At 42.1% G+C, this 23,526-nt stretch overlaps 1 long non-coding RNA gene across 1 annotated transcript in view; it reads right to left on the minus strand.

The window, feature by feature from the left end:
* The window catches only part of LOC136715881 (uncharacterized), a 120,803-nt gene extending 105,354 nt beyond the window's left edge, over window positions 1–15,449 (minus strand). Inside the window, exon 1 of the long non-coding RNA XR_010805098.1 lies at window positions 15,330–15,449. This is a non-coding gene — a long non-coding RNA (uncharacterized LOC136715881). The remainder of the gene's footprint in view (window positions 1–15,329) is intronic.
* Window positions 15,450–23,526: the final 8,077 nt, after the last annotated feature.

Below are 23,526 nucleotides of genomic sequence, written 5' to 3' on the forward strand. Positions count from 1 at the left end.
GAGAGGAAACTGCTTTCTTTCTTATCCAAGAACAGTTCAAAATCCTGCTCTGAATTTCACAGACGTGAGAAAGACGCATCAATCACTCAGAACTCGGCAACTCCCACCAAACCAGTGCAATTTACCATTCAGGAAACCTGCCGGCCCTTATGAACGTTTCCTCTGCATGTACTCTGCAGTGATTTCGCATGGCTGGTTTCGTGGTTTACTCTACCCCTGCACAGTTTACCAACCTCTTACTTTGCTTTCCCACCATTTACTGCAGCTAAACCTAGGGGGGGGGGGCACAGTATACACTTAGAAGGGTGTCGACGCATAGGAGCACAATCCATCAGAAGCCAGGCTGAGGAGGCTTTCTGTTTTGCTGCAGAACACTTTAAGGAGTGATTTCATGTGTGTATCAGTCAAACTGCAGCTCAATTAAGGAAAAAAACCTTTTCCCATGAAGGACACGCATGCTTAAATTGAGGTTTCTTCTCATTGCCACTTTATCTGGAGAGAGTAACAGAAGTCAGGCTGGGGCAATGCCAGACCTAGAGAGGCTTGTTAGAACTTAATGGAATTTTGATCAGGACAACACATCTGCCTGCTCTTCTCTCGGCACTAATGCTTTTGCACAGCCCTTCTAGTTTTTATTTTTTTTTGTACAGGAGAATAGCATAAGTAGAGCCCTTTAATACTTTAAAAGCATAATCAGGTAGAATTGTTCGTTAAGAGGCCTTGGTAATCAAAGTGGGGGAGGGACTACAACACCGCACAATGCCTCTGTAATCATTTGCCCGTTAATGTGAGAAAAGTGTGTTTCAGTTACTTTAAATATATATATTCGAGACACACACACACACATTTAAATTATACGTCATTCTTCTTCGCAATTAAATCAATCAATAATTATTGTATAGATTTCAGATCGCACCTACAAAGCTCTCACTAGACCTAACTAGACTGAAATGCCTGGCTCAATTAGAAGAGCTATTCATTAGACCAATTCCTGCCTCATTAAAATGAGCAGCCTTGAAATACTGCTAATGAGAACAAAGCACATGACAACACCGACTCTCGGACACGGCCGCAGTGGGCAGTGTTGTGTATTTCGGGTTACTGCACTAGTGATGTTTTGGCAAATGCAAGGCAGGAAAATGGTAAAATAACAAAAACAAAAACTCTCTACTGGAGTTTGAAGAAAGTAACAGTTTCCTGTTTGCTTGAGGGGAAACCCACAGGGTGGTGTGGCGGTAATGCCACCATTACAGACAGTCAGCGTGTGAAGTGTAGTTTGATTTGGGGGAGGCAGGGGTTGGGGTCATATTTTTACTCAGTCTATTTATTGAGAACTCACGTCACCCTCTCTTGTCCTGGATTCTCTGGTAGGCAACACCAGCCCCTCTCGCTTTCAAACACTTGCGTCCTGGGCACGTCACCATTGAAAAGACTTATCTACACGTGAGTATGTATGTCATCTACCTTCCATCACTACAGTGGAGTACTGGCACTTCTTTTTATTATCCACTTAAAGCACTAAGTACAACCATGGTAGAGAGTTCTCATACCAGACTCTTCAGAGAGGAGCTTACCCAGAGTGAATACAGCCTCTAGGAAAACAAAACTGAGTCCTGTGCCCTGACATTTCAAAGGGCCCGGGGAGCCACTGTGGTAGCCATCCCCAGGCAGCATTGCTCTCCCCCGTGTGGCCATTCTTCCTGCTCACAGGTTTGGGTATCATGTAAGTTGTTCCGTTTTATTTTGCCTGCCCATTCTGGTATTAATCCCCCCCCACCCATTGCAATTACCTGGCACGTCAGGCTGCAATGCAAGTGAATTAGAGGCCTGGCGCATGTTCGATAAAGGAGGCTTTTATTTGGTCATTTCCAGTTAATTCCTGATTAAATGGCAGTTGCTCTCCAGGTGGAATTCCAATCGCGCCGCCGGTGTTCCTAGGGCACCGAGGTGAGAAAATGTCCCTGTTTGGTCTGATGGACCCCAGGAGGGGTAGCGAGCGGCAGGCATGGAGAAGATAAAAAGAAAAAACTGCCAGGAAACAGCTGTAGAAAAATACAATCTTAATGGAACCAGGCAGGGGCTGGGCCCAGCTAAATATCCTCTCCGAGGCCTGTGTGCTCTGAAACAGCAGCCTCTAGTGACCAGCAGCTGATATAGCAAACCTCTTGTGTTTGTAGTTGTTTGCTGATTGACAGGGGGGTTACATAACAGCTACAAAGACGCTTGATAGGGACATAATTTAGCAGGGACCCTCCCACAATTACAACACTAATATTCCAATATGCAAGAGGAATTAGTCCCCCACAAGACTAATCATGTACAATTCACCCTATAACTCCACACGTAGCACTAGTCAGAATGTCCCCCTGACACGCTACAGAATTGTTTTTTAACCAGCACCAAGAAAATGAATACAAATGTGACGTGTTCAGCTTCAAATATATATTTACAGCACTTAGACCACTGAATCCACGGCCACTACCCTACACCTATCTCATAACCTGCCTAACATTGACTGATACCTTCTCTATAATGATACCTCACTGACTGATCTAATTACCCTAATGTCAACACAAACCCAAACCACATCCCCATTTGCTACCCCAGCACCCAGTGTAATTTCGAAGGAGCACAAGCATCTCTGCAAACAGTGGCCTGTCCTGAGCTTCTGAGCTTGCATTAATTCCTTGTTGAATTGAACTGAATTCCTGGCTTCTTACATGCAAGAAATGAAGCTAATGTGGAACAATATTGATTCGCACTGAACTCTAGATGCCCTCAGCTCAGAGTTGCAACGTGAATTGCTACATAAAGTGTACACCATACAAATAATAACTACCTAAATCAGAATGATAGATAGTTAGGTAGGTGTGCCTTATTGTATTGCAGGAACAGGTTACCTGCTAGCCTTAAACACACAAATCTTCACTTCATACAGGGTTACAAATTTGCTTGACTCACCTGTGACTGCAACGGAAATTGTAGTCCTCAACAACAACAAAAATAATTTAAATTCCATATAAACACCTAGATAAATTACATAAAATACATAAATCCCACAGACTTACACAACTCATTATCTTACTTTTTCACGGAAAGTACGTTTTGTATTAAGTGTTATAATGGGGAGGAGGGGAAAACGTAATGATAAGTACATGTGACTTAGTGTTGAAAAGACTAAAAAAATATGCATTTGTATTCCACTAATTTAGTCAAATGATATTGCCCCTAGCTGATATTTCACTCTCAGACAAAGTGTTAACTGAATTGATCTCACAAAGAACTGCTGTCAAAAGTAAGTTCAGCTAAGTGTTAGACATCACTGGAATAGTTTACCGATGACATGTCCTGTATCATTATTATTCAACTTTGAGACTCTGACAAAAACTGTTAAATGGACCAAGTGATTTAGCCTGGGTGTGAGTTTATCTGATCGGCAGCACCCGTCCCTATGACGTCCTCTCTCAATCCCCCGAACGAGAAGAAAGGAGTTCCAAGGTCTCCTTTCATATCCACTGATGAAAATTAATTAAAATTGCATACAGTGGTATCTCCTGATGGATGATATTGACGGCCATTGTTCGGCGCTCCAGTGAAGAGGTGGATCTCTGCATTAGATGTAAAATAATAGGACTTTGACAGCAAAGAACAGTACTGCTTTAGATCTTGATTAACCCTTTATTGGGACTCTGTTTCCACACGAGCAGCATGTTGCCTTTGAATGAGATTGGGTGGGGGGGTCTATGTTTTTTAGTGATGCTCAACGTCGTTCGTAAAGCAAAATTTAAATCCATTTGAATTCAGACTAGTGTGAAGGTGCCGCCAAAGAACAAACAACGTGAAGTGAGGATGTGTAATTTGTAAGGGGTGAAAGAACCAGGATGACACGGTGGAAGGATGCATCTGTTTAAGACACCAATAAATTCAACCACCTCCTTTTCAGGGTGGTAAAAACACCTGACATGTTCTATTCAAACGCTTTCCCACTGGTGTGTTCTGTACTGTAATTCTGTCTGTTTACCAATAACTGCAAACTACCAACTGATCAAAGCAACCATAAACCAATCAATGAATAAATGCTACTAGAGATGAGGAGATGGATGTCTGCAGTACTCTGTACTGTATATTGTAAATTAAAACCTTAGCGCATCAGACACCAAATGTAAAAGACTGCTCCATTCTTAGAAGCACCGTACTTCACAGCGGCATAGTAATTGCCATTGAGACGCAATTGTATTCATTACAGTGAGCTTAAATGTACTAGAGAGCTCCGATTGGATTTCAACTCCATTCACAAACCTCGTGCAAGTCCATACAGGTCTCACTCTATGGTACTCGAACTGTGGTTGCCAATTGCCTATGATTTGTTAGTTGGTTCTAGCTTCCACACTGTAGTATATTATACTGTACTTCATGTGAAAAGAGCTGTGTGTTAAAAACCCATCTACCCACTTTTGCCAGTATGTCCCTATTATTGCAAACAATTGAATACCATCACCCATTACATCATGTAGTCTAACAGCAACAATTCCTCGGTCTATGGATGCAAGCTTTGGGAAGAGCACTGTGTCACCCCACATCCCAGAGCAGTCTTTTCCCCCTAAGAAACACTTTCATTTCCCCAAACACAGGCAGTCAGAAAGCCTGCCACAGTCCCCAAGCCAAACAGCGATCACTCGGAAGCAAAAGCAAAGTCAAAAACAAAGGCTTCCTCCAGCAGAACGGGGTTGCATGACCACCCGCTGTTCAAACGTGTCAGATGTTTATTTGAGTGCTGAACGTTAGGAGACACAGGTAAGAGTCACTCTCTGCCTCAGCTGCCTTTAGTGCTTATAATGAGCAGTTCAGTGGAAGGATGACGACTCCTGTTAGATCTGAATTCGAAATGACAGACAAAGTCAACCCAGAGATGTGCTTCCCACTCAGCCCACACAACCAATATCTGAGGACCAAAACGAAGGAAAAAACAAGACAGACAAAGAAAGAAAGCTAGGTTCTACACACAGAGTTGTTGGTGCATATAGCAAACCCCTACACCAAGATGCAGAAGATTCCTGTACCAAAAAGGGACAAAAAGGTTCTTGGATTCCTTAAAACACACAACCCCCCAAAAATAAGTTAGCCACCTCCAAGGCTGAGGTACAAAAATGGGTGCACTCTCCAAGGGTGCGTTCTATGATTGGGGATCTCTGCTGTGACACCTTGTAAGGGAAGATGGCCCTTATTAAACAGTGAGTTACAGAGGAGAGCGCATCAAATAGCTCAATGAAGGTACACCTGATTTCTGGAAGTTAATGAGATCTGAGATGACTATCTTCTGGATCAATTGATCCAGGCAGATAAATATTACATTTTAACTGGCGGTTACATTCCTCATAACGGAATAGAGTACTCACACACTTACAGATATGTTCCCAAAATACATGTATTTAGCCTAAATCCAGCTTAAAGGTTCAATCCATCAAAGATCTATTCTTATGTATTTTATGTTTGTTTTGAAAAGCTGCATTCCTTTCTGTATATTTTGAACCACTTTTTTTATTTTCTTTCTGGTCTTTAATTTAAAAGCACCTTATGACAGATGCACAGAAAGCAGACAGGTTCTTAGACAACCAAGCCCTGGTTCTGAAATCACCATTTTCGTACACAGAATGTTTAGGACTGAACACTGCCTTATGGTGCTCCATAGCCATAGCCAATGAGAACTGGCCTCAGTGGGTGCTTTGGTGATGGGAGAGAGGAGATGGGTCACAGGTTTCTTCTGTAGCACCTATCTGTTTACACAGACAACAGGGGATTCTTCAGCTTTGTGAAGAGGTGCTACAGAAGAAACTTGAAGTAAAGCAATTATGTTCAGCCTTTTTGAACCACAGTGCACTTACATTTGACTCTTGTTTCGAAAAGTTATCTGTGATTTCAGCGAGACACTTTACTGTTCATTATTACATTTACAAAGCTGCTCAGAAATTACATACATATTAAATAATATATCATAAACTGAGAACCAGATTTCCAAAATATACAGATGAACCAAAATAGGCTGGACTGTTTGTGGAATATCAAGTACAGTACAATAAAGAGGAAACTGCCTTCATGCCTTAGGAGCCCTTAAAAAATAAAAGGTGTACAAATGTGGATGCAAAAACAAAACAAGAACTATATCATCCCTGAAGATACCTGGAATTTGGAACTAGACATGCGATTCCTGAGGGAAGCAGAAGCCTGTGTGTGTGTGCGTGCGTGCGTGGGTGTGTGTGTTTAAGAAAAATTGTGTTTAACTACAATTGAGATTGGAAACATTATTCTTGACTCACAGAGGCAGGAAATACAAAATCACAATACAAGAGGCCTCCAAATTGCTTTCTAGGTTTTCAGATTGTCATGTTTCTTGTCCATTTATTATTATTATTATTTTTGGGAAGGGCACAATCACAGTTTGATTAAAGAAGTGACCTTTGACCCTCATACCAGGACGCATTGTTCAGCCTGCACTTGCCCAGAGCAGCGGCCGCCGGCTTGTGTCACCGCTTTCTTCCCGGCGCAATTCAATAAAGAAGAAGAGCTCCCTCCCTCCCACACAAGTGAGTCAAGGTCGGCGGATCGGTACAGCAGTGTGCTCCACAAGGTCGCATCTTACATGCATGAGCTTGTGGCTGAATAATAGTGCATGTGCAAACTTCAGCACACATCCATTATTCATAGAGCCACGAGAAACTGTTCTTCTTAAAAGGAATGAAAGATTTTTTTTTTAAAAAGCGGAGCACTGAGCTGACAGAAGTGGTGTTCTTCAGATTTGACAGATATAGTCTGTCGTCATGATCTGGCAGAAGGGAAGAGTTCAGAACTGTCAAAAGGCAATGGCATAAGGGCTCCCCAGTGACTCATCCAGTAAAAAGTGCTGTCCTGAGAGCATAAAGTGGCCAGCAGCTTGAATACCACACGGCCCAAACCAAGGCTGCCTCTCTCCCACCATCCCCATCGTCATTGCTCAGAACTGTACTCAGAGTCACAGGCAGCAGGTAAACCTCACTCAGATCTCACACGTGTGTTGAGGTCATCAAGCTGTACACAATAAAACGCTAAGCAGAATGCATACATGTTTTGTCTCTAAATGGCACAATTTCTCTGCGTGATCTTTGGTACTACTTTCAGGTTTGATGAGTTTCAGAGTGCCTAGGCCACACTTTCCTTAATGAAATTCGGTGTAAAGCTAATCGTTGCGTGTCTTATCTTGCAACTCCAATGAGCTTCGGGCTCTGTGATGGTGCTGCCGCTGTGAATACCGAGCCCAACTTCTAACACCTCTGGAGCTCCGGCCTGTCAGACGGCGCACGTTATCTTTAGAGGAAAGCATTAGATTACCTCCAATGCACCTCTTCCCCAGCGCTGCGACCGGAGCCGGGGGACCCCTATGGAGGGAGAGTTATTTGACGGTGCCTTCTCGTCAGGGTACGACTGTGATCAAAGTCAGAGCAGGACGTGTCGGCAACCCGCGCCTGCAAAAGGGCTCATTTAAAAAACATCTTGCTCACCATTGAAGGAGAGATCAGTCTGAAACCAACCTGAACGATGGTTAATGGGATTTCTATTGGTTATTTAAGCACTGTGCAGCACAAGACATTACCTCAGGCTAATTCCAAAGGAGGACTGACAGCCGACACACATGGGATTGCGAGCCGCCGTATATATTCCTCCTACTTTACGGGTTAGGATAAATCAGTCGGCCCTTTTAACGGTGCATTCCGACTTCCAACAGCAATATCCTCCCTGGGAGGGCCGGGCTGTGTACCATACAGCCAGATCTGTGCAATACCACCTTAATTCAGCCCAGCGCCGCTGTCTGATGTATGTATCTAGGCTAAGTGCATTCATCCCCCCTGAATACAGACTATTCAGCAGAGCAGTGAGCAGATCTGGGCGCGAGAACGTGCAAGTGTGCCATGGAAAGAATTCAAAGGAGAGGAAAAAAAAAGACAATAAGAAAGGAAGATGGGAGGAAGGCCAGAGACGAGGAGCTAGCCAACCTCTATCAGAGAAGATGAAATCAGCATCACGGAAGCCTGTCACTCCTGCGGCCTCTCAGTTACTGTGCAGACCTTTACCAACACAACATCACTGAGCACTGCATCTTTGTTGGATGTACTCAACTCAACACTCAGTGAAGGAACTACCATGAGCAAAAATTTGCTAAGAGATCATTAAAAACATACACGGTCTATGCTAGGATATAAAACCATTTGTGTTGAGCCCTGGACCGGCGTCATGTGAGAACCAAGCACTGGTGACTTTGCTCAAAGCCCTGCTGGCTGATTTCCCTGGGTTTATGGCAGGGGTATGTTACTGCACTGGAGAAAAGAGGAGAGAACAAGGATCAGAGCCCAATAGGGGGTACAACCTATTGACACAGAAACATGCAGAGGTAAGAGGATTACCAGGAACACGGTTGACTCCTCCGAGACGCATGAACAAATGGAAAACCACAACCACCAACAAGAGGATTAGACGCTGCCGGCGACAGTCTAATATGAGAGACACAAACACAAACACACATGCAAAATGGGTGCTTGTTTCACCCTTATCCTCCCCAACCCCACACACAAACTCACCCATCCCCAGCACACTTGTTGGGACACAGGATTAAATATATATCAATGGAAATAGACTGCATGTATGAGTGAGGAGCCAGCTCTGGGAACATGATAAATCACAGTGCACCTGCTCAGATGACTTCAGAGCAGTGCCAAGAATAATCTTAATTGAAATCTCCCTCCAGCCTGCCTCCAGCGTGTCTGTAACCCATGTAAATGAGTGTTTAGCCACCACGTCGCTTCATAAACAAAATACACCCAGTTTTACCTGGGCCGGAAGCATCAAGAAATGATTGAACATAACCTACTCATAGAAAGTGAAATCAGTGAATCAACTGCACGGCCGTGACTTATCTCAGCCGATGAAGAAGTCACTGCACTGTCACTTGAGATTTTTCTGCCCCCCCATCGAGTGCCAGCAGGGCATCCCCTTTGTCTCAGGGGGGAAGACAATACAAAGACATCAGCAACCCTTCAGAAGAAGAAAAAAATTATTTAGTTTGAAATGTCAGGATGCATTTTGTTTATTCTGTAAATATTGACTGTGTTTGTGTTTGTTAGCGGTTTGTTAAGTGAAACAAGTAACTGTAACAATGGAAAAGATTTTCCTTGGATTAAATGTCACAATGTGTGGAGTGCTGGACCTCTTGAATGCATTAGAAACTGAGGGGAGGAGAGAGTGCAGTCTAATGGGCAGCAGTGAAAGTGGAGATGGGCAGCCAGGATGCAAATTAAATTAATTGATTTAGTGGAGCAACCTCTACAGCTGAAGTGCTAATCCAGTTGGACATGGAAAAACAGAATCAATTTCGTCCATTTGATCCCATCTTACTGTTTGTTCCACAGTAATGGTCTTGATGCACTTTGCAGCCCAGCATGCTAGCACTACTCAAAAGAAAATAAGAGTTGCCTATATTTGGAGGCCGAGGAGGAAAATAATTTCTAAATATTACAAAAATGTAGAATACTCTATGCGACAAAATGGATTTTGGGGAGCTTATTTCGAATAAACAAAAATACATATTACGAACTGTCAGATGACCATTATGGTGTCCTTATTATGTTGTTGATAGGGTAGTGTTTTTAAATACTACCTTATTTAACCTTAGAGCTCTAAGGAAACACTTTGTATGTTTGTATTTTGAGAGGTTATATAGACAATTTGGCAAAACAGTGGTCCAGTAATTCAAAAGCATGTGAAACATAAATGACACAGAATGATAATGTGCGTTTGCTCTGCCTGTTAACTGGTACTCACAATGCCATTGTTTCTACTGATTCTTGGAGAAGGCTTGCTGAGTTTAGAGCTGTTATTAAGGGCAGATAAAAGGACATGTCTGAACAAACGCTCTAACCTTTGATAGTAATTTGTGTAGACAATGTTTGTGTTTTTTTAAGTTACTACAGCAAAATAGACCAGACAAAACCCAATTTAGCAATATTATTTGTTATTGTGATGACAATTAACATAAATAACTCAGATGAAACATGCTTAGAGAATGTTACAATCACAATTACAGAAGGGAATAATTGTTCCTTTGTTTGTTGCAATGCAATTTGCAGAACACTGGATTTAAAACATGCTTTCACCATCATAAAGAAAACATACCAGAACACACAACCTTTTCATTTTTTTAATATTATTTTTAAAATTAACAACTATTCATGGGAAAATTAATTTCAAGCCTTATACTAGCTCAATAATTACTTTAAAGTTAGCACACAATATACATAGGCCTTTAACACCATGGCCACATTCTCTGGGGCAGCAGAGATTTCCCCCACACAAGCCTATACCATCATCCCCAAAAATATATTTTTATATTATTGTTGTAGTTAATAACAATAATAATTTCTTAAGCTTATTATAGGGAGTGTATTAAAACCAGACATCCCAAGTGCACATTAGCTGCCTATCAATTGGAGGACTGATTACACTTTCCGAAGCTACAAAAATGACCAATCAAAATAAATGCTCGGAGTTCTAACTGAATGTTAATTTAATGTATTATTGACTAACTGCAATTTAAAGGTGTATTAAAATCAAGTATTAAAATTGAGCGAGGGCTAGTTGTCTGTAACTGCGATTCACTATTCTCAGAGGTGGACAGATTGTGTGCTTGTAATATTTAAACACTTTTTGTTAACAGCCACTTGAGTCTGAGGTTGGGTGCATATGGGTGCAGGTCATTTTCAGCCCACGCAGTTTATTAAACATGATTTCAAAAGGCTTAATTCAAAACATCATGTAACCAAATGACCTCATCATGACCTTAAAAGCTATGAATGAAGTGAGATGTTTAAATAACGCAGGCTTTTAAAAATCACTCTATATAGCCTGGTTACCTCCGTCACCCCTTTGGAAAACCATGCTGTGTAGTAGTGTGTGGCATTGTGTACATCTGTGTGATTTACTGTGCTGAATAATCCATTAGGAATGAGCAGATTCCCTGCATAGCATTACACAATTATTCAGCTGTAAAGCTTTCGGTTACATTTGGCTTCTAAACTCTGTGAACTTCTCAGAAGTGCGAGCGGGGGGGGAGGGACGGAGGGTGTGGAAGCAGTGAGGAGAGAATGAGAGAGAGAGAAAGGCCGGAGAGAAAAAGCACACCAGGTCAAAGTATTCCAGAGAGGGCCTTGTTATTGGATACTTGCCTGAAGCAGACTGTATTGAATGGTGTCACCCAATGTCAGGATGGGTATCAGCACTGAGATCACAAGGCTGTTCTACTATGCTGCAACCATAAGAGGGTGCAGTTTGGCTGAGCAGCCGCATCAGTTACCACAGCATCCCCATAGAGGAGAGGAGATCGCAATGATGTTAGGGGACTCTCTTTAGACAAGCTGTTCTTCATCAACTCCCCCACACCCTCGACCCTTAACCTCCTCCTATCTAAAGACAGTTTTGCTGCCTTAAAACCCATATGGATATATACTTCCTTAATGTTTCTGACACTCCATTATTATGATCAAATACTCAGAGTATGACCATAAATTGTCAAAAGTGTAGAATTGAGAACAAGGGCAGTAATTTTCAGACTGTACAATGCACTAGTTAGAGCTCATCTGGATACTGTGGACAGCTCTGGGCTCCACACTTCAAGAAAGATATCGCTGCTCTAGAGGCAGTTCAGAGGAGAGCAACCAGACTTATTCCAGGTCTGAAGGGAATGTCCTACTGAGAGACTGAGGAACTGAACCTTTTCACCCTGGAACAGAGGAGACTACGTGGGGACTTGATCCAAGTCTTCAAAATCATGAAGGGCATCGACCACATCAAACCAGAGGAGCTTTTCCAGATCAGCAGGGACACACGCACCCGGGGACACAAATGGAAATTTGGTTCAAGGCATTCAAGACAGAAAACAGGAAACACTTCTTCACACAGAGCGGCGTCACAATCTGAACAAACTCCCCAGCGATGTGGCTGAAGAGACAATTTGGGAACATTCAAAAACAGACTGGATAGGATCCTTGGATCACTTAGTTATTAATGGACACCAAACGAGCACGATGGGGCGAATGGCCTCCTCTCATTTGAAAACTTTCTTATGTTCTTAGAAAGACAGAATGTGCTTCCTGAGGCAAACATCACAATCACACAAACTAAAGTATGAACCTCATACTTATAACTCATTCTTCATAACACCATGTTTACCAGAATCCAGGCTTCAGGTCCACTGACCATCCAGGGTTTGAAACATTCCCTCCCTGGACCTGAAACGCTACACTCACAAAACACCAGGCACACATTGTAGCATGGCAATAGTGGACAGCAGTACCAGACCACATGAGCTCCTGCAGGGCTCGGCACAGACACTGAAGTGTAATGGGGTGAGTTCATTACCATGACGTAATCACTCTCTGAACAAAATAGTGTACACCCAAAGTTGCAGTGCTGTTGGGGAATTGACTGCAGAAGTCCAGAGTCTGCCATTAGGACTGGAGGAATGTTATCTGCTTGTTTTGTGAGGCCCCAGAGACCCATCTCCTCAGCATGCACTTGTCAAGGACACTCACCCTAGACAGCCTCCATCATGCTGGGGAAGAGTCACCACAATAGTCAGGGGAGGTTTCAGCCAGGGGCACAAACTAGCAGAATCACGAACACTGCCATATGCAGCCAGACGACAGACAAATATAGCAGCAGACGGGGAAAAGAGGAGGACAAACAACACAAGGGTTGATCGTTGAAAGAGTGCAGAGCAGCCCAGCCAGTTTGCAGACAGAGCTCTATCAAGCCAAGTGTGTTTGGCCTAGTCACCGCCTGACATTGGTCACTGCCTGATTACAGCAGCACCAACTGTATGATGTCATTATATTGAAGTATACTTTTGCAGCCATGATATTAATACAAATAATTGCAATAAAACAGCTTTAAAACTGAATAACTGAAATGGTAAATATTTAGCAGCTTTTAACTTTAACTGAACTTAGTTTTGGGCAACACCCTGAAACTAAAGGAGCACTTATGAGAAACACGAAGAGCTTAATTTGACTGGCCACCTTTATCAAGCAGATAAATTATTTGATCAAGCAAGTTATCAATTACGGTTTCATTTTGTGACCAGCATTGCTTCTCATAATAATAATTCAGGATAGTTCAGTTTAAACAGCAGGGCTCCAATTTTATTTAAACAGCAAAGCAAGTGCGGCTATTGGATTAACTGCTGTTGTTCTTATTTCAATTAGTGGCAGCACATTTTTCCCATGATATTATCCATTAAACACTTTATGCCATTTTCTCATTAAACGAGAGGCAGGTTTAATCAGGGGTTATTGCTATAAAACGCGTGTAAGTGCCACCTGAAAAACACAGAAGCTGTCACTAAAAGCCATCCAGACAAAACCAGGAGAACGGCAGCCCCTGCTTTCAAGGGTGTCGTTGACTGCTCTCTCATACACGTTTCAGGACCAAGACATCTGCAATTAAGAGGAATTAAACTGATTTATTGACCTGGGTGCAATTTTGACACCCCTGTGAATGAACGACAAAGATGATGAATGGAAATGATTTATTGATGAATGGAAAAATGGAGAAAGGAAAATTAAATAACTGGTGATTAAGATCTTAAATTGACATTACAAATAAATACAAATAATGCAGATATCTGGTATTCGCCATTTACAATAACTGAGACTAGCCACCGCTACCAGCCCACACAGCGGAGGGAGGTGAGAGGTTCATTTCTTGTCCAGGGCCTGTGCACACAATAGCAATTTAACTCCTGAGTTGTAGGATGAAATGAGTGCATCAGTCCTGACCAGGTCATGCAGCTAGCTGGCTCTCTCTGCAGATTTGCAGGAGTGCTTAAGCAGAGGCTGTTTGTCTACGCTGATTGCGGCTTGCTCCTCAGGAACCTCCTGGGCCAGGTATAATAAGCAAAAAAACAATCAAGACTGCTCATTTTATCCCTTTAATGATGGTAAACGATGCCGCTAATGAGACACAAACACGTTCTGGGGAGCGGGAAACAAAAGAGGAGGGTGGTCCATGACAAGACAGAATTAAAGACACAAACCCGAGCGCTGTGGTGCACCGCGTACTAAGCTGCTGAAACGCCCTGCGCCTGAATTAGAGACCGCCGACTGTAAAAGCTGATTAATACAATAGGCGAGCGGAGCACTTCAGCTCATTTCACAATTAACAGGCTTCTCTCGGTCTAATTAAAAACTAGTGTTGCCTTAACAACAATCAATTACGATTAAACGGAGAGGGAGAGAATCCAAATTTGCTCAGCCATCCGTCTCACCTACCATTCCTCCGCTCCCTCATCCCCACACCTTCCTGCAGACAGAGGGAAACAGAAAACACAACAACATTTCTATTGTCTTTCTCCTAAGCATATATTACCAACAAGAGTCATGGAGGAGTACATGTGCAGCACAATACCAAGCACAAAACAGAGCAAGCTCAAACACAGCAGTACCTTGTAGCTTGGGTAACAGAAGACTGGTTCTTATTCCCTGGCTTTGGGAACTCTTCTAATGTATTTGGGAGTTCTTGCGCAGACAAAGTCAACAGTAAACATGGATGGCTGTCTGGCTCTTCCCCTGTCTGCACTGCTTGCATGTACAATTGTAAGTCACATCTCTTTAATGTCCCTATTTCTTAATGAAAGCATGTTTTCATATGCCAGGGTACATTCATAAGCTTATCTACAGGTTGGGTGCATTTTAAATCAGACTGTACGGCCTCCATTTAAAGCTATAAATCACATCCCAAAAAGGTACCCATATCTTCACGAAAGCACGGCTGACATGAAATGAAGAAACCTGCTCAGCTAGGATCTGTGGAGCATTCCTTCAAAAACACCGCCGATCGTTTCGCTAGGGCTCCGGTGCAAGACGCAGCCGCTACACTACGGCGCTCACCACATAAAACAAAGACAACACGCCGCCAGGAAAAGTGTACCTTTGAAAAATTGATCAGATGAACTGCATTATTAATTAAGAAATAATTGGGCGGGTTAATTAGGCTGGAGTGTAAGAAGGGTGCTGTTTAAAATGTGTTCTGGGAGATACACAGCAATGATCTCATTAGTTGATTTTGTGTTAGTTTTTGCTTTTTGTCTCAGTGTGCTGCTCTCTTCTTCTGTGTCATTCGCAGGAGAAGAGACAGGGCTCGTTGAAGTCAATGTCACAGTTAATGGTTTTGTGATGAATGTAATTAACACTACAAAAAACATTAAGCTCTGTGGAGGCAGGCAGGTTTGACAAGGAATAATGTGTGCTTACCTGGGTTGAGAGCCCAGGGATCCTTCTGTTGTGATCTGAAGGGAGTGAAGGTAGTATCAGTTTGAGGAAAGTGAAAGCATTCATCGCTGGAGGGGGGCATACAGGGAGTTCAAAAAGAGGGAACAGATCTCTATCCTTTGGCAGACCTTACAAAAATCCCTCAAACATGAGATCAAAGGAAGTTATGCTCCAATTGCACACTGCACTAGTCAGACCTCATTTAGAACACTGTGTACAATTGTGGTCATTCTGGAACCAGTTCAAAGAAAAGACACTGTTTCAATCCTTGGGCTTAAGCTACTGGAAAGGAAGAAGACATGGTTTTAAGACAACAGGAAGCACTTCTTTATACAAAGGGTTATGGAAACGTATTGCACAGCCTTATTGTTAAAGCAGACACCTTAGGATCCAACAGGAAACTGCTGGAATGGAATCTTTGGATCAGTTAGCGACTGGCACTGAACCAAATGAGTCTGATCGGCCGAAAGCCACCGTCTCACACAGAACATGTCTTGTGTTGTTATTCCTCAGCTGAGTTCACACTTGGCCTCCCACATTGTGAACACATATTTTCATTATCTAGACAGGTAGTGAATGTGAGCTCAAAGAATTTTATCAGTATCTGAATCATTGCAATACACATCTGAAATTCACTCTGGATTATAGCATGTTTCAATTTTTGTTTTTTAGAAATGTTAATTATTAAAGAGCGTGGAGTATTGGTTACTGATTTGTACCGAAAACCAACAGATAGAAACTCTATTGAGAGCCAACAGTTTCCATCCTAACCCTCTTAAAAAGAGCTTACCTGTCAGTTTTGTAGAAGCCAATGGATTTGCGCAAAACGAACAATGATATTTGAAGCAAGTCAGAAATTTTAATACAGAGATTCAGGGAAAAGGAATACAGTGATAATTGGATTCAGCAGGCTAGTCAAAAAGTAGCAGAAATGTCTTCTACCCAGGTTTCTTCCAAAGCACATAAGGTACAACCTGTTTTCTCCTTTAGGTAACAAATTGAAACAAATCATTAACAAGCACTGGTACCTCGTTGATACAGATCCCCTTTTGAAACACATTGTCAAACAGTCTCCTTGACTGGTTTTCATGTGACAGCGTACCTTAAGGGATAGACTACTCCTCTCCTAGGACAATAGACAACTTTTTGGATCACATTCCAGATGGCAATTACAGATGTGGTGCCTCTACACAGTGCAACTTTACCCGTAAATGCTCACATTTTCAACATCCCAGATCAAAGTCTAAAAAGTTAATATCAAGGGCTTAATTAGTTGAAGCACTAAGAGCGTCATTAATGTATTGAAATGTCCATGTGGTCTTGCCTATGTGGGTAAGACTAGGAGGGCCATTAAAACAAGAATTAGTGAACAGTGTAGCGATACAAATACATGAAACATAGCATTTATAGTCTGAGTTATACAGGGATTGAAAGGGTTGTATTACCTCAGACAAGTTTCCAATACATAGGGAAACATTCTGGATTCATTTTTTACAAGCATACATATGGTCTCAACATTGATTTTGACATCAGACCTTTTCTTTAATTGTTATTGTGAATGTTTTTTTAACTGTTATTTTGTTATTTATTAGTTGAATTGTTTCTCTTTTTTTCATTTTTCTTTGTCATCATACACTGATTATTTGCTTTGTGATCATTATTGTATAGCAATAAGTGTTGGCTGTGTCGAGTACTAACCTATGGGATTCCACGACTGCACTGTTTAAAGGAGTCAATGTATTGGTTTGTATTGTTCTGATGAAGGCCAACTGGCCAAATGTTAACAATGAGAATATAGATTACAATAAATCATTTTTGGAGCTTTATTAAGTGTGTGAATTCTATATGTTGACGAACATCCCAAATGATTTTTAAAATGTCACTGGCACCGGATCCTGATTGGCTGATCCTTCAGAGGCCTTAACTGTTATAGGAAGACCAAAATGCATCTTGTCCTTCTGAAACTGGCATGCAGGTTTCAAGTTAAGTTGTCAGTCTAACCATCCTGCCAAATTGTAAAGTGTCAGCTGGCATCTACAGTTAACCACTTCAGGAATGTATTTACAATCCCTCCTAAAAAAACATAGCCATCCATTAACAGTTATCTCTCTGAAGCTATTTGGGGAGTGCAGGGAAAGCGTGTGTAACACAGGGCCACTGAATAGAGCACTAACGAGGGTCATTAGCCTCCATGAACCTCCACATTCAGGCCAAAAACTAAATCTTTATTGAGATGCCAAGGTGATCTCGTTAAGAGTAGGAACCAGGAATTAAACAGAGCATGATAAATAATATCATTAAGGACGGGAAGAGTCTTTTAAAACCAATTAGCCTGACTGACAAAATCAATACAAGGAGGCAGAAGAAAAACAGACCTTCCACCTTTGATCTGCTGGTAGCAAGGGTGCAATAGGGTTGGCCCGGGGTGTTTTCAGTTCATCTAGAGTTGCTATGGAAACTGCTGTTCAATTTAGGGTCCATTACACCTAAGTAGCTTAAAGGGGAACTCCAGAGTTGACACCAGAAAACGAACATACGTTTCACATTGATTTGTAAATATATAAACCATGTATAACATAACTATAATAAATATAATAACTATATCAAACATACTTGGGCTCTTGAGTGGCACATCTGTTAAAGGGTCCTGTAGGCCGAATCCACTGGGACTCCTATGCCAGGGGTTGGCAGGGGAGTCATGCAGAGTTGTCCAAGCATCAGGCCGGGTGGGTAGAAGTCAGTTAGGGGTACCAGCTGCATCAACTCCTCCAGTCAGGGTAATAGCGGGGCTAGGGGGAATCTGAGCTTGCAGTGCATAAAATAGTGGAGGGCTTTGACAGTGCATTTCGGAGAATGTCTGCTTTGGCTCATCCCTCCCAAAGAAGCACAGAAACCCCATGGCGATGCCAACTCAGCAGCTGCCGATTCTACAAAAGGGGAAGGACAAAAATGATATAATAATGAAACACATGCTTGGCTGTGTGCTAAGTATCTCAAATAAACATTCTTCTACATAGCAGGGCTTTCTCTATTCTATAAAATGCATTAATACTGGCTTAAAAGTGTCTCTCTCTCTAGCAGTGTACAGGCCAGTCTTCCTGATCTGTACACTGCTTGTGGACTATTTGGGACTCCTCAAATCCTCAAACACTGCCTACCAGTTCAAGCTCACTGTCATGGAGAAAATACCTACAGCACTACACTAGACAATAGTAACCTGGGGTCTAAAGCAAAGACAAGGACTCCTGCTGCACAGTCACAACAGGGGAAGCTGAAACAGACTGTACAATGGAGTCACCCGGCCCCATCAGCCCAACCTCCAGTTCAGCTGACAACTTTCTTCTTGAGTCCCCCCCCGTCCCCCCCGCTTGTGCACAGAAATATACCCAAGTGGGCTGACTCCAGCTTGACACCAGACTGACCCAGCCTAAAGGCACTTTCCCAGAGGAGCTGGCCTACACTGACAGCAGGTTAGCATGCTTTGCTACAATACTTTATAGTACATCAGTAATCATGGGGTAGGTCCTAACCTCTGAAAGAGTAGTACGGGTTCTTATGTATATGCCCTCCAACTATGTTGAAAGCTGCCCATTCTGTCATGTACTGCCATCACTATGAAGCAGACTTAACGCCTTCCAGTTTAGGTTTGCTTATACTTGTGCTTGGACTTCTGCAATGCTAGTAATAGCACACAATCTCCACAATCTCCCTCGCCATTACACCCCCACCCCCCAACACCTCCTCTTCTTTCTGTTTCATTCCTCCAGCGTCCCCTGCCCTTATCAAGGGCGACTTACAACATAAGTGCAAAAATACAGTAAGTACAAGGCATCAATCACTACAAATTCAATTTAAATAAAACATAGCAATTCAATATAATACATTTTACAAATTCCAATTTACAATTTACACAAGTACAGTAAGTGAGGTCCTACATCCTGGATGGTGAAAGCTAAGTGCTGTCAAGATGTAGGGTCACAGTCAGGGGTTATGGGAAGGGAGCAAGGAGGAAAACAATCAAGAACACAAGAAGCATAATAAAAACTGTGAAGTGCTATATAACGGGGATAAAAGGACTAATATGCTGTCGGAAAAGATGCGTCTTGAGTAAGCGCCGATGTGAGGTCAAGGACTCTGCTGTTTTGACCTCGTCTTCCTCTTTGCTTTTCTCTCCCATCTCTCCTCCTCTTCTTATTAATACATTATCATCTCATTGTCCTAACAATACTGTCAGCCTTTGCTTTTTAACCGTTATATTCCCTTTTCATCTGTGACCCTCTCCTTCCTTCCTACCCACTTGCAGGGCACCTGTTTTCACCTGTTTTTTATGCCCCCGTTCCTTTCTTCTTCCTCCTGTCTGTCTGTCAGTCATTCTTCTTCTCTTTTCTTTCATTCAATATAAAATCACTGAATATTACAATATACGCCCGTTATGCCCCGTCAGTCCCCAGCAGGTCAATTAGCCATTTTCGCGTTTCCGGGTTCACGAAACACGTGTGGGCAACACTGTTGTTTATCTTTCCCACAATGCCCTTCTCTTGCTTCACTGGCATTTCGGACATACGCGCGTAGACCAATAGTTTGTCAGTGTTCCTTACGAAAATACATTTCCCATAATGCTCTGTGTTCGCGCCTAAAACAACATTCCCATAATCTGATAGACATTCAGTTTGAGTGACAGTTTCTAACACAATAAGAAATTAATTTCGACAGTTAACCTACCTAAAATCCCCTATGCTGTATTTAAAATGGAAATATCGGCGGGAAGGGAAGTGGAGGAAGAAAACTCATGAAAAAACAGGTCAGACACTGTTTTTATTTTCTCCTTAAAGCATTTCGTAGCAGTGCAGTGCAGGGAAATATTTTTTTGCAATAGTTTCTTGTAGCGCAGATTTGCAGAATCCTACCGCACATATATATATATATATATATATATATATATATATATATATATATATATATATATATATATATATATATATATGCATACTGAGGGATCGTATGCAACACATCCAGATTCAGTCCTATACACTGTATAGCTTGTGGTCTAGGCGCTACATCCGTTACCTGCAGGGTTATAATTACTCGGCAGGTTGGAGCTGCATAAGTACTTCCCATTTCTTCAGATCGTGGTATCAGTTTTAACTGCTAAAAAGCCTGATCTATTGCATTGTATAGGACGGATGCAATGGCAACAATGCAGAGCTAAGGTGTGACTTCTGCAGATTCACACAAATAATTGCCTTTAGGTGGTTGTTCAGGCTATTCTATCAGGGAATGCACCTACTTTGATACAATTGAAACAAAATGGCATCACCTTAAAAGGAGAGGAACATGAGGACATTTTCATTTACAATATTCCCAGTTCTGTGACAGCTTTGTTACAAAGTGTCTCAGACAATCCACATTAGAATCTGCTTTGTCCAGGCTTATCAGATCACACGGATCCGAACAACCAAGGAAGTGAATGAGACAGTCAGGGCGCTAGTCAGTCCTGTGTTCTGTAGTCAGAATGTATTAGAATGTGTGATTAAATTGATCTGATCTGTGATATTTAAAGCATAATAATAATCAGCATCATAATAGTAATTATCTTAATATTAATTAATATATAAATACATCCATTTCAAATTCTTATTCAACCAAATTGAATTCACAGCTCATGTTTTTGTTGATCTTTTCTACGGATACCTTTTGCTGTGTTTCCTCCCTACAGTGCACTCGTCTCAAGACTGATTGCAGTTTATTGCTTCATCTGCACAATAAATCAGCCTCCACCCAACAGTGCACTCAGGGGTACTGAATGCAGGAGAGTGCAACCAACCATAGTGTGTAGTCTGTTCCTCAGGCCCAGCCTTGTTTATTTAACTTTTTTTTTTTTTTTTCAATAATGTGCAGTCTGGAATTAGAGGGATCACTCGGGCACAAAACTGCAATTACGGCACAGCCACGGGCACAGCTGGTTTGCTTGATATCATTTTCAGGTTTTAGCAGCCAAATCATCAGCGTTCTGCCACACTGCAGAAAGCAGCCGCCGAAGCAGAGAGCATCTAGTTTTGTGTGCGGCATAACACCAAGCACAACAGAGAGGGGACACAAACACAAACCCTGTGAGGTAGCCTGACTCATGTAGGCAAGATTGGGGGTGTTTATTAGAGTTTTAAAGAGGTTTTGGAGAAGGGCAACCCCATGAAACACAGAGTTCTGGCACTCACATTTAAATACACACTGTACCCAGCATGCATTGCTCTGCCACTCTCCTCCACTTCACAGCATCCTCCTTCTGGAGGGTTTGCAAACAAACTCATCCCTATGGCCAGGTTAAGATTCCCTCTGCAAAAGAGTCAAAGGCCAAAGCTCTAATTCATTCATTAATCACTTACTCATTACTCTCCTTCAGCTCATTAATCTCAACACACAGTGCGGAGTTCCTGGACAATGACAAATATAGCCTTATACATCACCACATGTTGCTTCCATTGTTAAATCATTCAAATATATAATGTATTATCTTTTTGCATCCTTGAATTATCTCAGACTCTGTGCAGCGAGTTAAGGAAACTCCGCAGGGATGTGAAAAGAAAAACGGACCAACAGGAGGTGCGTTACTTCAAAAGCTGAAGCATCATTTGATAGAGCTTGGGGCTATATATGCCTGGACAGCTCTGTTTTCTTTAACCGAATTTCCGGCTATAGCCTTTTTATGCAAAGGTTTCTCAAGATAACAATAATCAGCGTCAGTCATGGGGATAGACAATCTCAATTTCCTCTCTAGCTAGGAACAAATCTCTGTTGGCCGATAAATGTGGTGCACCTTGTTCTGAGGCATTTCTATGAGCTCTGAGATGCTGACATTTGCTTTTTCTTCACACATTCCTGCCTCTATACCAACACACACTGCACTCACTCCTGAGAATACATTCCTATTCATTATTTCCTTCACAGATAATAAAATAATACATACATATCAATAACCTTGATGTTTCCACAAGCAGGCTTTTGGGGTAATACCTGCCAGCACACAATCCCTGCACTGTAATCGAATCAAAGTGCGTTTGTTGGATGTGTTTTGAATTAAATGATGTACTGTCAGCAAATTAAGCTTACTATCTCAAACGTGAATATACAGTCTCTCAGCCAAGTAATACAAAATAAAAACAACCAGCCTTGGAATTTTTTTTATCAAAGAACTGATTTTGCAAACTCGGTAAAAGATTTACTCAGGAGGAAGTCTTTAGCGGTTTTAATTCAGTTTACTACATTTTGCAGTGTTTCAAAATAAAATGGTTTATGGGGGTGTTTGGAAGCATTTCTGTGTATGTAGATGAGCTGTAAGTAGGTTAGAGGTATTCTAATATGTGTATTTCCATTGCCCATTGATACATCCTTTACCAACAGGACAATTAGGACCTAAATCCATATGACACATCACCAAGAACAAACAACTATCTTGCTTGGCTCTGAAGGTCATAGGGCCTGACACAGGAGCTCTTACAGAAGGCTGTTGGACTGTGCCACTGTTTTGAGAGGGTTGTGGAGGTAATGCACAAAAACTGAAGGTTGAAGGCGTCTTAACCCTGCTACCAAAGTTGACTGGCATACTCCTGAGAGCCCATCCCAAGCGATGCCACTTATGCAACGATATACAACCCAGTCCTTTATATTTTTTCAATTTTTAATAAGGATGGCTGGTCAATGCGGATTTATGCCTGCAGATTCCCATGTTGCACCATAAAATATGAACACAAATCCCCTGCCGCCTGCCACCGCATTGCAGATGGTCCCCGGTAGATTAGATCTAAAGGCAGCTTTGATACCTACAGATTAGCTTGATTGATGTCTCATAAAGAGTCCATCCCAGTGAAATGTACCTGGCCTGTGCAGCTCAAGCAGGTTGTTTTTATTGGGGGGGTGGGCTGGCCCTTGGCGCACGTATATATAGACCCGCGCAGCTCTGCATGCACCGCTTCGATTCCCAGAGCATGAGCTGTTTAGTGCCGTGTCTCAGAAAGCAATGCATCTTTGTGAGGGAGACACAAATCTGGCCCTTCCTAGGGATGGGAAGCTGTGTGTGAGCTTGATAAGAACTAGATCCCCCCTCTGCACACACACACACTCCCCTCTTAGCATTGCAGCTGGTACCCTGCCACCTTAAGCTGTTATAATAAGGCGATAATAC

The sequence above is a fragment of the Amia ocellicauda genome, chromosome 20 (assembly GCF_036373705.1).
Source record: "Amia ocellicauda isolate fAmiCal2 chromosome 20, fAmiCal2.hap1, whole genome shotgun sequence".
Classification (NCBI taxonomy): Eukaryota; Metazoa; Chordata; class Actinopteri; order Amiiformes; family Amiidae; genus Amia; species Amia ocellicauda.